The sequence below is a fragment of the Desmodus rotundus genome, chromosome 3 (assembly GCF_022682495.2).
Source record: "Desmodus rotundus isolate HL8 chromosome 3, HLdesRot8A.1, whole genome shotgun sequence".
NCBI lineage: Eukaryota > Metazoa > Chordata > Mammalia > Chiroptera > Phyllostomidae > Desmodus > Desmodus rotundus.
This window is the reverse complement of record NC_071389.1, coordinates 116,309,120-116,325,730: the sequence shown is the minus strand read 5'-3', so window position 1 is coordinate 116,325,730 and position 16,611 is coordinate 116,309,120.

Here is a 16,611-nt window from a genome sequence, read left to right as displayed (position 1 = left end):
GAGAGCAAACAATTTATACCTCTCCTCGCTAACCAGAGACTACATAGCTTAAATCTCCCTGGTCTGGGAAATAGAGAACAGAGACCCAGTTAATGCCATTTGTGGCAGATAAAGACAGATGATCTCAGGGGAATAAATAACAAAAACCCCATTAGGGCCACAGAGACCCAAGATAAAAGTAAAACAGTGAAGTAGACCAAAGAATGATCCCACCCTCCCATACACTCATTTTGATTCATTAGCATATTAAAAACACACCTGCAAAGCTGATGGGTATTCTGTTAAAACCATCCCTTAAGATTCTCACCCACAGAAGAGAGATTAAAAACTGAAAACAAAGACCTGGTGCAGATGCTCTAGAGCACATCCCTGCCTCTTCTTGGGCATGAACATTTTTCTTCCTGCTAAACTCTAAGGGTCCCCATGAGAATTGCAACCACGGGAGTGGCAGGCAGTGGCAGCTCATCCAGGGCTTACCCCCGATCCTGTCTCCAAGGCCCCCTTTTTCTCTGACTTTCCAGTGAGCTAAAAGCAGCCCCTGCTTGGCTCACTTCTTTCCTACAAATCTTCAGAGAGCCAAAGCAGAAAACTACCTAGTCTCTCTGCTGTTGTTTCTTCTGTCCTAGGCCCTTCCTTGTTTCACTCTCCCCAGCTTTAGTAAATGCACTCTCAAAATCACATGGACTTGTGTTGTGAAATCTTTCCTACATGAAGTCAAGTACCCAGACACTATAGGCTGGCTAGAGGCAGGTCTGCTCCAGGTCAGTCATCATTTGGTAATGGATTAAAATTGTGCTTACAGCAGGTAACCTACCCTGACTAATATACCCCCTATTCTATAGACTATGGAATTGAGACTCAATGAATTTATATGACTTTACCAAGTTCAAATGGTTATTACATAGCAAAGCTGAGATTCATGGACAGATTTTTCTGACTAAAAATCAGTGCTTTAGCCACTATACCACATCTGCTTCATAATCACTTCTGCTACTGCCTTGAAAGAAGCAACAAATCTGCTGAGACAAGCAATCATTTTATACAAATGCATTTATAGTCCATTGATGCTGTCCTAATTAGGACCTTAATTAAGATGGCTCTGGGGAATATGAGACTGAAAGCAGGGAGGTAATCAGGGCCAGGTCCTGGGCATAATACGGGAAGAGATGCTGCAAAGTCACCTTTGAGAACCTCAAAACATCTTTAGCTGACAAACGGCAACTGGGTTAGTCCAGGGAGGTCGGCAACAAGGGTAGAAAATGGCTACACTCTGCTCACACTAGAAAAAGGTAGAGCATGTGTGGCCCCTGGAAGGAAGGAGGCCCTAAATGTACAGAGGGGAATTCTTGGAAAGTCATTCTGCATAGCCAGCATGTCAGCCCACCATCACTCTCTCTTGGAAATTCTTCAGTCAATTACCAGTGGCAACAGCATAAAGTCCAGCTTCTTACCTGAACACAAGGTCCACCACAGTCTATCTACCCACTCTTACCTTTTCAGCCTCAACTCTTCTCCTTAAGGATAGCACAGGCAAAGTGTGGGGAAAGTGGCTTATTCTCCAGTAATCTAGACTATCTTAACTGGAGAGGAGCATACCATGCTGTCCAAGCCTTTGCAAATGCTATTCCCTCTGCATGTCCCATATCCTTAGTTGTGGGGAACTGTTCCAAGCATGGGAAATGTGGCTCAGCCCCCACTCGGAAAAGCCAGTGGGGAGCGAGGTTGGCAGGCAGGACCCATGTCCATGGATAGGTTCTCCAGTGGGAAATCAGGCCTGCATTGTACCTTGACTGCTATGAGATTTGCTCTTGCTAAAACTCCCTCACCCTGAGGCAGCAAGTGTTTACTGAGTATCTTCATCTTCCTAAAATCTGAGCTAGACCTTCCAGGTATGGAGCATAGCTAGTTTCAACCATTTTTCCTTTTACATTGCAAATATCCTTCTTTGATGTATTCAGCGACATCCTCTCCTTTGTTGTCTGCAAAAGATAACCACCCAAAACAAACCTATGCATAATAAGTGAGGACCATCTTTGATGTAAGGGGCCTAGAAAAACAATAAAAGCCTGTCAAGGCAAGGGTTGGGGCGTTCTCCTCTTGAGAGAGTGGCCACGCCGTCCCTTTTCCTCCACAGGATTTCTGTAGTCCATGTGTATTTGTATATTGCAGCCACAACACCGGATCCTGTGGGCCGGGATCCATGTCCCTTAGTCCTAGCCTCTTTACAGCTCAAGTCATGGGCCATCTCTTTCTCCAGTCTGGGACTGATGCTCCTCTCTACCCCATGGTTTCCTCACCCACCAATTATAGTGCTGGTCAGACTGTAATGCAATTGTTCATTCAGCCCCCCTTATCACACTATGCATTGCACATCTTTGATTTTTCAGCACCCAGCAGAACACATAGAACATGGTAAGGGCTCAACAAATGCTAGCTAGGAGCATGGGTAGATAAGTGAATAAACAGAATTCTGGAGAAAACTCACTTGGCACCATAGTAAGCAAAATAATGGTTTCCCAAAGATGTCCACATTCTAATCCCTGTGACCTGCAACTATGTTATGTTACATGGCAAAATGGAATTAAGGTTGCTAATCAACTGACCTTAAGATAGAGAGATGATCCTGGAGTATCCAGATGGGCCTAATGTAATTACAAGCATCTTCAAAGGCTGGAAGAAGGAGGCCACACAGTCAGTGGCTGAGTGATGCCATGTGAAAGAGGTTTGACCAGCCGCTGCTGACTCGAAGCTGAGGAAGACACGCAGCCTCTAGAAGCTGGAAAAGGCAAAACCAAAAACAAACATAATGGAACAATTTCCCCCCTAGAACTTCTAGAAGGAACACATCCCTTCCAACACCTTGATTTTAGCCCAGTGAGAGCCATTTCAGACCTCTGACCTACAGACTATAAGATAATGCACTTCTGTTGGTTTTAGCTACTGTTTGTGGTAATTTGAGAAAATAAACAGAGGCACTCTGAAACCCATGCAAAGACAATGTAGGCCTGAGCCAAGGTAGCAGCTGCGGGGCAGAGGAGGCAAGCAGCTACAGAAAGCAGGATAAGTGAACAACTGAAAAATGATTTCTGCACTGGGAGACTGAAAGGATGAGGTATTACTGTAAAAAATGGAGCCGTGGGAAAAAGTTTGGTATCCAAAAAGACAAGAGGATATACATATATCCCTTTTCACCTCTTTCTTTTTAAATTTTATTGTTGTTCCAGTATAGTTGTCTCCATTTTCCTGCCACCACTTTCTCTTTCTCTAGTCCAGGGGTCAGCAAACTATGACCTACAGGCCAAATCAAGCCCTTTGTCTCCTTTTGAAAATAGAGTTTTGTTGGAACATGAAAAAAAAAGGAAAAAACCCATGCAAAGAAGTTCCAAAAGAGAATGCTGTATTCATTCTTCCCCATTAATTGAGCATCTTCCATGCTCAAGTGCTATGCTAAGATCTGGAGGGATAGAGGGCTGAATAAGAACAAATCCTGACCCTGGGGTCTATCCTTCCAGGGAATTTGGCAGTGATAGGGGTTGTATCAGGTGATGACCTGCCACTAAAAGGCGCTAGAAAGCACTCAAAGAGGAAGGGAGCTAAGATTAGGAGAGAAAAACACTGAGAGAAAAAACACGAACAGAGCAGATCTCACCTGGCCGAATTCAAGTATAGGGAAACGTGCCTACAGGGGCCACTTGTCACATCACAGTAGAAGGGGCCTTTGAAGGCAGCCATGCGATGTGGACTCAGGATCAGACTGCCCAGGGAACACATATGTAACACATAGGTAGTTGTCTACACGTGGAAAAGAGCTGTTCTTGGTGACAAATCTGTGCAAGATAAGGGAATGAGAATTATGAAGTGCTAAAGCCAGAAATCAGTCTTGTGCAATTCCTGAATTTAACAGGTGAAATGATCATGGCTCAGGGAGGGGAATCCCACCTCGTTTTGAAGCCTTCTCTGGCTCTGGCCAGGCAGGTTTGACCCTCTTTCACAGCCGACTCATCATTACAGGGATCATGGTGTGTGTGTGGCTACCTAACCCCATTTTTTCAATGCCCCTTAACAGTAATTAATACATGGTCACTGAAAAATAAATGTTTGTTGAATGAATTAATGTAAGATCATGATAGGGAAAATCAAATAGGCAGAGACTTCCCAAATTAAGATGCCAGAGAAAAGAAAGAGATTAATAGCAATTTTTCTTCAAAAACTATTTGTCATTTTTATAGTCTAAAAGAAAGTGCAAAAATGATTCAAATTCATGTTTTTATTTATTGTAAAGCTTATATTCTTCTGTTCTTCTAACTCTTGGAAACCCAAGTTGTAGTCCTCACAGAGCCATCTACCAGTAGTGTGACCATAAACTGGTCAATTGATCTCTGAGAGCCTTAGTTTCCTCGTATGGAAACTATGGATGATAACACTTATTTGGTCAGATGGTCAGGTAAATGACAGCAGTATTTGCACAGCCCCAATGCCCAGCGCACAGTAGATGCTCTCAATAAATGCTAAGAGAATGGGCATCCTCCCAGTGGGGTGCACCCCTTGGCACTCAACTGGGAAGCACCTACCTCCTCATCACATAGCAGCTCCAGCCTTCTGGGCCTCCACCCACCGCACCCAGGGAGAAGAGAACTCTTTTCTCTAACATACCTCCATCTGCCTTCTTCCTTCTCAGAACCGCAGCCCACTGCACTGGGCTGGCCAGCTGAGGGGGTGCCCTGCTCCACCCAAAACCTGTGCCCGAAAAGACTCACCAACACAGTTATTTTCCAAAGATTGTTCTAGAAACTTCTGTCTTTTGACAGATGACTTCTCTAAATCCATAAATAACTGTCTAGTGAGAAATACTGGACTTCTATATAAAATATTAAATTAGAAAATAAAGCTACAAGTGTATACAAGGTATGGTCCTAATTTTATTAAATGTATAAATATATCCAAACACACAGATTCAAACAAGAAAGATGAGAAGGAAATAAAGAGAAATTTATCATTACCTCAAAATGATAAGATCATGCACGCTATTTATTTGTTTGTTTATTATTTATTTATTTTTGCTTTTATGTGTTTGGAAATGCTTACAGTGAAAGATAAAACTTAATATTATTTATTCATTTGTTTCTCTGTGCATTGCTTAGGGAGTCAGCATAATGGAAGACATTTCTTTTGGCTGCTATGTTCCCTGTAAGCCCAACACTGTGTCTGTCCCAAGGCTTGCCCTCATCTCTTCCTTTCCCCTTCATTCTATCCATGCAGATGTATTTTTAGCTCTCTTCTCCCAGTTTCTCATCTCTATTCAGATGTAGCCACATCCTTGGGACAGTCTCAGGCCTCTGTAGCAGAAAGAGGCCACTTCTCATTCACCTCTTCAAATCCTACCTTTGTTGGGAAGACTTCTAAGCCTGAGGAGTGAACTGAGAAACTTATTCACATCCCCGCTCACCCCTTTTAGCTTTACCTCATTCCTAGGGGTCCTATTTTCTCTTCTGCACCATCCAAGTTGATCTGACTGGGTGTCATATGAGTAGAAATGAAAGTTAGGACTGAAGGTAGGAATGACAGGAAAATGGGTGAAAACCATAAAATTGGAAAAACTAAGTTTGCATAACTTGGTGTATCTAGGCCATGCAGTCAGCAGCTACAAAGTCTCAAAAGGCAACAACAGAAAGGGCTTCAAATGATCTTTTTTTCTCTTTTCTCTGACCCCAGTAGGAAGAGGCAAGAAAATGTATCTGAAGGAGAGGAAACAGGGTGTCCCTTCTGTGAGGACACACTCTCCAAAGAAAAACACAGGGTTACAAGTCCCCTCCAGACTGGAGAGGAAACGCCAGTCTGAAGGTAGCATAGCCACCCCTGTGGGGAGCTTATTTACCTGGAATTTTCTATTTTCTGACTCATGGATTTAATTTCCCTCTCTCTGTTTCTCTTACTCTGTCTCTCTCTGTCTTTTCATACGCTGTTTTTAAAATCTCAATAGGGGCTTTAGAACTGACTTGCATCCCCAGTCTAAGGCCCATTTATAATCACGAATAGCAGCAGTGTGGTGACAGAGTTGAAGACATTACTTATTAAAATAACATTATAAGATAATCCCTGATTCAGTCCAAAGTTTTCTTTTTAAAAATGGGATATTTGTCTCTCCTCTTGTTGCTATTCCAGGGAAAAGAACTGCCACATGGAGTTTTTCCATATTTGACTTGAAAGGGGGCGGGGGAGAGGTAGAAGTGGATCCTTGTTATAACATTGGTGCCAACAGTTGGCCTGGAATAAAGTGTTCACAACCAGATTTTCAAGTTACAGTAACCAGAAGCCCAAAATGAGAAAACTTATACAAATCTCTCTCTGAGGCCTCTGGCCAAGAAGAGCAGGAACCTTTGATCTTGTCTGGAGCCAAAAGGCTCTAAGGATGGGCTGAAGGCAGACAAGAAGGCTGGCAGAAAACCCAGCTGGGGGCACTTACTAAAAGCAGGTCTGAGATGAAATCTCTCCACTACTGGGTTTGCCAGACCACGGAGCCTAGGGCCAGGGCAAGCTGGATTTCAGAACAGTTGCCTGTTTATTCTACCATATTGCCGTCAAGGAGTGACCGCCAACTAGGATATTTGCCCAAAGAGGCCCAACCTGACCACAGCCACCCTCCCCCCAAGGGCCCTGACTGCTCCCTTAAGAGCCTCTCTTCCTTGTCTTCCAGATAGAACTGGTCCTGGACTGCTTTTGTTTTTCTAAACCCCTCTGTAAATAAACGGGATGTTTGGAAAACTAAAGACGGCTGGGGGTCTGCTGCGTTAGCCATAGATTCTCACTTGGAAAGCAGTTCTGGGCAACATCAGTGGACTTGCTTCTCTCAGGCTCTGGGTGGTATTGCCTAGAACAGGTCTCTCTCTCTCTCTCTCTCCCCCCCCCACCTTTTGCTCAGAGAACTTGACTGCAGAGGGGTCACACTGGTAGAGAGGCAAATTAGAAGAGATGCCTTCAGTTTCTAGGTGTTTCCTATCAGGGTCTTAAGAAATCATCCCTTCTCCCCATGGCTTTAGGGGAAAAAGGTGAGTGTCATAGTTGGGGTCCTTCCTCTTTACAGAGCCGTTCTCAAGTTCTTATGGGTTGGGGTAGGACCCCAAAGAAGAACCCTGTATGGAAAACAGCTTGTCTGTGATTAAAGGTACTTTGGACACAGTGTTTATGAGTAAAGACCCCTAATTGCTCTCTTGTGACTGAAGAGAGCAATGCGCCATAGCAGGTTACCTCATTGATCCATAGCAACCAGAGCACGCTCCACTGGAGCTGAATTAATCCCAGATGCAAAGGTCCTAACATCTGAGTACAAGGAGAAGAAAACCATAGGCACAGCGAGAGAATCAGAGCACTCCCACAGGGAGGGGCGTGAGAGCTGTGGCAGCCACAGATAAGAGGCCTCTCCTCAGGGCTCTTTCACAGCCATCCCGGCCTGTCCAATCCTCAGGCTTAGCTATCGACATTTTTACACTGAGCCACTACCTGCCATCGACAGAGTTCCCTGAGGGTGACCCAGGACCACTGGGGCCTTTTGCAGCAGCTACTGGAGGCAAGAATAGGCCGCGTCCACACCACTCCTTCTGTCATCCCAAAAGATCTGCTGCCCTACTGATGGCATCCTAGGGCATGCTGGTACCGCTGCTGGCACTGCTGGTACTCACACAGCCACACCCATCCCACAGTATCCTCCATCACCCAAACTGGCTTTGTAGTTGGCCCCCAAGGCCATGCTCTTCTGTCCCCTCAGTCTATCTCCCCTGTTCCTTAAGCCATGCTGGGCAACTCGGGAGTACAGTGTTCCAGCCCAGGGAAGCAAAGAAAGGCCTGGCAGGTAGCCAGGCCCCAAAGCAGCAGCCCTGCCCAGGGCCCAGCAGGCAGCTCTGACTGGGGAAGAGGGGCCCTATTCAGAGGGTCAGGACCCAAGGCTGTGAAAGCCAAGTGCCTGTGCCTAGAGTGTCTGTACTACAGAATCTGTGGCACCTCCCCTGCACCCTCCACACCCATATGAGGAAAGATTCCAGCAACAGTGTCAGGGTTCCATGATAGGGCTGGGTGAAACTTCTGGGAGAAAGGGGTTCCATGGGTTAGGATGCTAGAGGATTTCTTCTGTTGACATTGTTATTGTAACCCATACTCCAAAATTTCTCCTCCCTGCCATGGATCAGACCCTGGAAAGGTACACATTATTCCATTCCTCTCCAGTGAACTCTATCTTCAGCAGAATTCTCTTGCTCTGCTGAGAAGCACAGGAAGATTAAAAAGGCACTGGGAACTAACTGTTCATGATTGTTACAGTCATGAGAACCACTGTGCCCAGTAGGAGCCCACAGGCACTGTGTCCAGACTGCTGTCCACCCGGCCATTGTTCTCACGACAACCACAGTGTCTGTACATGCAGGCATGCGGAGAGAAGACTGCTGGACAACTATTTGGTCAAAGGCATTTAAAAAACACTTGGTAAAAAAGAAGAAGGAAAAGGAGAAGGAGAGGAAGAAGAAGAAAATACTTCAAAAATGGAGGCAAAATAAAGACATTTTAGATCAATAAGTGAACAAGTAAAAAATAAATAAAAACATGTGGCAAATTTGCAGCCATGTAGATGGACCTGGAGAACATTATGCTAAGTGAAATAAGCCAGACAGAAAGACAAATATTGGATGATCTCATTTACACATGGAATCTAGAAATAGTCAAACCCACAGAGGAAGCAAATAATGGTGGTTGCCAGGGGTCAGGGAAGGGAGAAATGGGGAGATGATGGTCAAAGGGCACAAAGTTTTGGTTATGCAAGATTAATAAGCTCTGCCCTGGCCAGGTGGCTCAGTTGGTTGGAGTGTTGTACAGTATACCAAAAAGTTTGTGGGTTTGATTCCTTGTCAGGGTACACACCTGGGTTGTGGGTTCAATCCCAGTTGCTCTCTCTCTCTCTTTCTCTCTCTCTCAAATCAATAAATATATCCTTGGGAGAGAATTAGAAAAAAATTAATAAAGTTCTGGGGAGCTCCTATACAGTATAGTGCCTGTAGCTGAAAAATACTGTATATATACACAGTATTTAGGTATATAATACTTTATATACCTAAAAATTTTCTAAGAGAGTAAATCTTATGATAAGTGTGCTTATCACACTAATAATAATAATAATAATAATAATAATAATAGGGGCAAGAGGAAATCTTGGAAGGTGGGTATATTCTATAAAAAATTTTTAATATATACATTTACTGATTTTAGAGAGAGAAGGAAGAGAAAGAGAGAGAGAAACATTGGCATGTGAGAGACATCAATTGGTTGTCTCCCATTAGCGCCCTGACTGGAAACTGAACCCAAGACCTTTTAGTATACAGGACGATACTCCAACTGAGCCACACTGTCCAGGGCTCATGGTTGTATTCTTATCCCCAAATGCACCGAGTTGTATACATTCAATGTGTACAGCTTTTGACATATCAATAAGACTTCAGTGAAGTGGTTTGAAATAAAAACACTAGGAAAAAAAAAAAGGACAAAAATTGTATAAAGCAAATCTGAAAGGAAACCTGTTTGATTGATTGTTTAATGGAGAACCCAGAGCAATAAATTGAGGTTTCAGCAAAGTTAAGATAGAATTCCCAGCGGTTTCCCCATAGATATTATCTTTGAGATTCAGGAATGAAAAATGAGAACTCTCTGGAGTTTTCAGGAATTCCCCCAAATCATATGGTATTCTTTAAGTATTTCTACAATCTTAGATACCTAAAAATTTGTTTAATAAGTAAGCACTAAGTTTAGTAATACTACAAAACTATAGTTTTAGTATAACAAATATTCAAACATGAGAAAACAGCCACAAACATTATGATGTAATATTTGAATAATGTAGCATTCAGATCTCCTGGTAATAGGGTAACTAGGTTAAGAAAACTAGCCAGAATCTATGTTGAAATTGCGAATTTCAGGACATACTTTGCTTTCAAACCTTGTTATTTGTTAGAACATCGTTCATAAGATTTGTATTAAGTAAACTTTGCATATGAACTAATTAATATGTGTCTTTTACTTGCAACAATTATCATGAAAGACAGGTAAGTCACAAACACACACTACATGAGGATTGCTATATGCATGACTAACCGATTAGATCTTTTTCCCTTTTTTATTGAATTTATTGGGGTGACACTGGTTAACAAAATTATACAGGTTTCAGGTACACAATTCTATACCACATCATTTGTACACTGTACTGTGTGTTCACCACCTCAATTCAAGTCTCTGTCCATCACCATTTCTCCCCCCATATCCTCCTCAACCCGCCTACACCCCGCACAGCAATCACTACACTGTTGTCCATGTCCATGAGTTTTTTCTTTTTTTGCTCAATCTCTCCACACCCCATCCAGCCTCTTCTGCCGCCAAAGGTTGTCAGCCTGCTCAGCTTGCTCTGTATCTACGAGTTTGTCTCTATTTTGCTTGTTAGTTAATTTTGTTCATTAGATTCCACATATGAGTGAAGTCATGTGGTACTTGTCTTTCTCTGACTGGATTATTTCGCTTAGCACAATGCTTCCCTTGATTAGATCTTGATGGCGTTTCTTCTGCAGGCGTCCATCCTGGTTTCCAAAACTATCACCTTAACCTTGGACTCTGTGTGTCAGTGTTTCCTGCTCTCAAGTTCCATTGGACTTCAATGGATTCCTTCACACCAGTAGATCTGTGTGTTCCATGCAGAGCTTAAATCTTGCAGGAGAATTATAGAGTTCTTTTCTGTTTTCCTAATTTTTCAGCAGATTTTTCTTAGAATTTGGAATTTGGAAAAACACAGAAATTTCCCAAAGAATGCTGGGAAGGAGTCCTCATACGGAGACACTAATGAGCTGCAGGTCCCGTGAGGAAGGCCCAACAGCAGGCTCTTTGGAAGGGAAAGTAGGGAGCTTGGTGAAAGCTGGGACTTGGGGGCTGCAGCCAGTCCCAAGCCTGGGAAAACAGAAGAGTATAATGCCATCTTCTTCATTTTAGCCTTGGCTGGAATACGTATTGTAAGCAGAAGCCACCAGACTCATTTAGTAGTTCATGAAGAAACTTTAAAGAAGCAAGATGATCCACAAGGTGCTTGGGAAAGACAAGTCCTGACCTAGCCTTAGGACTTTTTTGAGAGAGGGACAGTTAAAACTGAACCTATTTCTTAACTTGTGAAAAATTTGAGTTTTCTGCCTAGGTCTTTTTGTTAAGGGGGGCAAGCAACTTTTTGATAATAGTAAGAAAATTTGTTTTTTATCATTCCAGGGAGAGTAGATTTGTAATCTTGAGACAAGTTTGGTCCTTGAAACTACACTTGTCAAAATGTTTGCAAGAGTAAACTGTGTTAGTTAAAATTAAAACTTAACAATTTAAAGTCATGAGAAGTTGATTTTACCCACCAATACTTGTGATACCGTATTTTGCCATGTATAATGTGCTCCCATGTATAATGTACACCCACATTTTTGGCCCAAACTTTCAGGAAAAAAAATGTTTCATTTTAATTTTTTAATTCAATTTTTATTTATTTATATTTAGAAACAAAACCAATTATCATATTCCAGGGTATTATTTTGCATATGGATATTGTTGTTGCTTTCTACAGTTATACTTTTAGCACATAAGCATAGATAAAAGAATTTAAAACATTTATATAGGTATGGAATTAGTACTACCCATGTATAATGTGCATCCTTATTTTTCCCTCAAAAATTGAGCAAAAAAGTGCACATTATACATGCAAAATATGGTAATTACTCACCAAGACATTACTAACCTGACCCTAGTTCACTTAATCTCTTTTAAAACTTTACAAATTTTCTCAAATTTTGAAAATTAGTTTAAAGCCCACTTCCTATTGTAAAAATGGATTAACAAGTAAAATAAAGGGACTCTATAAAAGATTAACTTTAAAACTGCTAGAATCTCAGTTTGTTATGACACAGCCCTCTTAGGATTTGCCCAAATGAGGAAATCGCTTGCCCTAAATAAAGTTTTGGGTTACTCAGTCCTGCTGCAGATGCTTAGGGCCTGGAGGACAGGGACAGCTGCGTCGTGATGGCTTGACTGCAGTCTCCAGGCCCACCTCCCTTTGGAAAAGGGCCAGAATCCTAGGATGCACCTGCAATAAAGAGAGGGGCAAATCCAAGCTGTATCCTGGGGTTTCTGTGAGAACTTGGGGGGACCAACCACAGCAGCTTTGTACCTTTAGTTTTGGACAGATGGCATGAAAAGAGGGAAAAGGCCTGACACTTTAGGGCTGAGAGGAGCATTTGGTTGCAGTGTGGTTCCTTCAGAATGTTTGTAGGTGTGGCTTCTCCACACAGCCCCATGAGGGGTCAATCAGGGATGACCATGAAGAAAACCCGAGGCAATGTAGAATGAGGAGAGTAATGGACACTGTGAGACCCCCCGGGGATTATCACTAAGCAGAGTAAGGGAACTGGCTGGACCACTGTTCCAGAGATGCAACTCATGGGGCGAACACAATTACTTCTCTGTAGGGGTTGTATGATGCCTTGTATATCAACCTGTCATATTTCTGTTGTTTATAAGGTAACTAACTCATAGTAGAGCTCCAACATCCCCAAAAATCAGAGAGAGAAGAATCAGTGAAAAATGAACTTGGTTACCAAGGAAACAGTCTCCTGACTGTACTAAAGATAGTCACTGAGATGACCTTCACAATGTTCTGACCAATGAAGGCTGGTAGCAGACAGTGAGCAGAGAAGCAGAATTTCAAGCAGAACTTTGGCCAGGTAGATAGGTGGTTTAAAGGCCAAAGAAGCAAATCAACACAGTCCTTGTCTTTACTAACAGGCTGTCCCTCAGAGCAGAGCAGCTGGAGGAAGCTGGGAACCTCTGGGGAAGTGGGGGAGCCCAAGTTGCTTTCTGTCGTCCTAACTACAAGTGTGAGAGAATTACAGGCTTCCCTCAAAGAATAAGGAACACCAAAGTTAGATTAAGCAGCATTGCTTACAGATGCAGTTTAGCAGGAAGTGATATTTAATGTGGACAGACATTTTGTTTGTGTTTTAAATCTTTTTATTTTGAAACAATTTCAGACTCACAGAAAAGTTACCAACATAGTACAGAGAATTCTTGTATATCCTTTACCTTTCATCCAGATTCATTTTACCACATTTGTTTTATTATTTTCTGTTCCAACTCTTTGCTCCATCATTTGTTGTCCATCTGTTCATTTGTCCATCCATCCATCCATCCATCCATCCACTGCTCTATTATTCTACCTATCATCTATCTATCTATCTATCTATCTACCCATCTATCATCTACCCATACATGCATATAAAGTCTTAGATAATGCCTCCCCCCAGTCCATCTTCCAGTGAGCATTTCATGAAATCAGGGATGTTCTCATATAGCTGGAGTATAATGATCAGAATCAGGAAAATAACATTGGTACAGGACTAATATCTAATCAACAAGCCTTATTTACACTTCACCAGTTGCCCACTGCTGTCCTTTATAACCAAGGAAAAAGTAATTTCCCCTCAGGCCCAGATTCCAATCCAGGGTCTCACATGATGTCTAGTCATCATGCTTCTTTAGTCCCCTCTCTTCTGGGACAGCTCCTCAGTCTTTCTTTGTCTTTTATGATTTTGACATTTTGAAGCATACAGACCATTTATTTTGAAGGATGTCCCTCAATTTGGGTTTAATTCACATTACCTCAAGATTATAGATTCAAGTTCTGTATTTTTGTCAGGAATACCATAGGAATGATGTATTCTTCTGGGTGATGCATATAAGCAGGCACAGGATATCCATTTGTTCACTAAATAGTGGTTTTAACATTGATCTCTTAGTTGGGATGGTGCCTGCCGGGTTTCTCCACCGTGAACTTACTAGTTTTTTCTTTGTCGGTAATAAATACCTTCTAGAGAATTACTTTGATACTGTGTATGTATCCTGTTTCTCACCACCCTTTAGCTTTAACACCCATTGATGATTCTTGCCTGAAACAACTTTAACTATGTGGGTTGCCAAATAATTTTCTAAATCCATAATTCTAATTACAATTTTTAGTTGGAATTCTGCCATAAAGAAGAACTTTCTTTTTTTCTTATTTATTCATTTGTTCATTCACCCATCCATCCATGCATTTATTTGTATAAACTCATGGATTCTTATTTTATTGTATGGTTTATAATCTATTTAATAAAAGTCATTATTTTAATTCTCAAATCATCTAAGATTTGGTGAGTGGGAACCCCTTGAACCTAGATGCTGTAAATTGTGACATGTAGTTTCTTATTTTCTAACATAGGAGGATGTCCCAGCCCCCCAACACTAAAGTCAGTGATTTCTCCAAGGAGCCCTAATTTCTTTCACTGGAAAATATTTAGAAAACGAGATCTGGGGGCTGGATGCCGAATGTGCTAGAGTGAGTGCATATTCATTTAAACTAGAGAAATAGAATTAGGTTCACTTGTGTATCTACTCCATTTTGTGTTTGAGCGTATGAAATATAACACAGTTCTAAAAGTCTAAATTATAGAAAAAAATGTATATTTTGAGAAATGCCTCTCCCTGCACAGCCTTGCTGTCCTGTTCTGGTCCCCAGTCCTTCCCTCCCTATTCCCAGCCACCACCCATCGGTAACCAATCTCATTAGTTTCTGGTTTATCTTTATGCTTCATTTTGCAGAAATAAACTGATGCATGCATATTTTTTCTGTATTTCTTATCTAAAAGGTACATAATATAGATGCCATTTTCCCGTTTGATACTGGAAATCACTCCATATTAGTTCAAAGAAATATTCCTACTTCTTTTTACAGCTGCATAGTACTCCATTGTGTTGATGTATTCAACTACTCTCTGCTGTTTGAGCATATACCTTGTTTCTAATATTTATCAGTCAATACTGCAAATAATTACTCTGTACAGAAGTATTTTCTCAATTTTGGATGTGTAAATTCCTTGAGGTGGAATTATTGACACAAATTGAAAATGCACAGATAATCCTTTTAGATATTGCCAAATATCTCTCCAAAAGATTGTATGAGTTTGCAACCCTACCATCAAAATATGAGGTTACCTGTTTCCCATAACCTTGCCAATGGAATGTGCTGTCATTCTTTTTAATTTTCATGAATTTAGGTGAGAAATGATATCAGTACAGTTTTAATTTGCATTTCTTTAACTATGAATGAGATTAAACATTTTCCTATATACTTAAGATATTGCGTCTTTTGTCCATTTTCCTATTGAATTCAGCTTTTTAAAAAACTTTTCTATGAATTGTATTTTCACTTCAATTTGCTAGGCAGAAACTGGAAGTTATACATTTGCTTAACATTTATCCTGTCCCATAAATTTTTCATGATAAATCTTATCTGTGGCAATGTTTTAGTTTTTGTTAAGGATGGTGTTCACTGTGAAAATTTTACCAAGCTGTACACTTATGACCTGCGCACTTCTAAAAGCTTATTTTAAGAATTCATGTCCTGGCTGGTGTGGCTCAGTGGATTGACCAATGCCCTGTGAACCAAAAGGTTGCTGGTTGGATTCCCTGTCAGGGCACATGCTTGGGTTGTAGGCCAGCTCCCCAGTAGTGGGCATCTGAGAGGCAACCACATTTTGATGTTTCTCTCCCTCTCTTTCTCCCCCACTCCTCCCTCTCTCTATAAATAAATAAATAAATAAATAAATAAATAAATAAATAAATAAATTCTTAGCCAGTTTAACTTTGTGCTAAATTAACAATCTTGCTGGCCAGTTGCTTAAAGTAAGCCTAATGATTCCCAGAATCATACCCAAGTAGCTCTGATGTGAGACAAAGAGGAAAATTGACGCCCTGAAGAAGGGGCCCCATAAGCCCACAATTAGAGGCTGAGCCCACAACACACAGAGTCATTCTACCTCCCCTCCCACCATGGTGCCCACACCCATCCTCTAAGACCTAGCCAAAACTGGCTGCCCTGGATATGCCTTCCCACCTCACCAGCTAGGGGAAAGGATTTACCCATTGGACAGCAGTAGGAGCCCTGGTTTCAAGTTTTTCCTACAATCCCTCCTTTGTGTCCCAATAAGAGATGCCCCTCTATTTCAAGCCTCATTTTCTCCATAATTTTCAGGGATTGTAGAAGAAATGTATAATCAAGTCTATTAAATGTTATAAGCTACTTTGAGAAAGATTCAGATACCTTGGGTGTTTCTACTATTTTCTATGAATTGTATTTTCCCTTCAATTTGCAAGGCAGAAGCTAGAAGTTACACATTTGCTTAATGTTTATCACATCCTGTACAGAGCTGTGATTAGCTAAGGTGCATTAGCTAATGCACCTACTCCCAGCCTCTGGAACCTAGTTGATACAGGAGAGGCTGAATAATCTAGATAAAACTGCTGTGTGTGGATAAATGGAGATTTTTAAGATTATTGTCTATTTGTTGTATCTTTCAGGACAGTGCAGAAAGAGTAGGAGCAGCAACGTACCTTCAGAGCATTGGCTGCACCTGAATAAGTGTCTCACTGCCAGCTGAGGATGATGACCCACCTCTTCCTGTATGGCAGCCCCAAGGCTGTGGGGAGTCTCTGAGCAGATGAGCTGGAAGGAGGCACGTGATAGTAGTT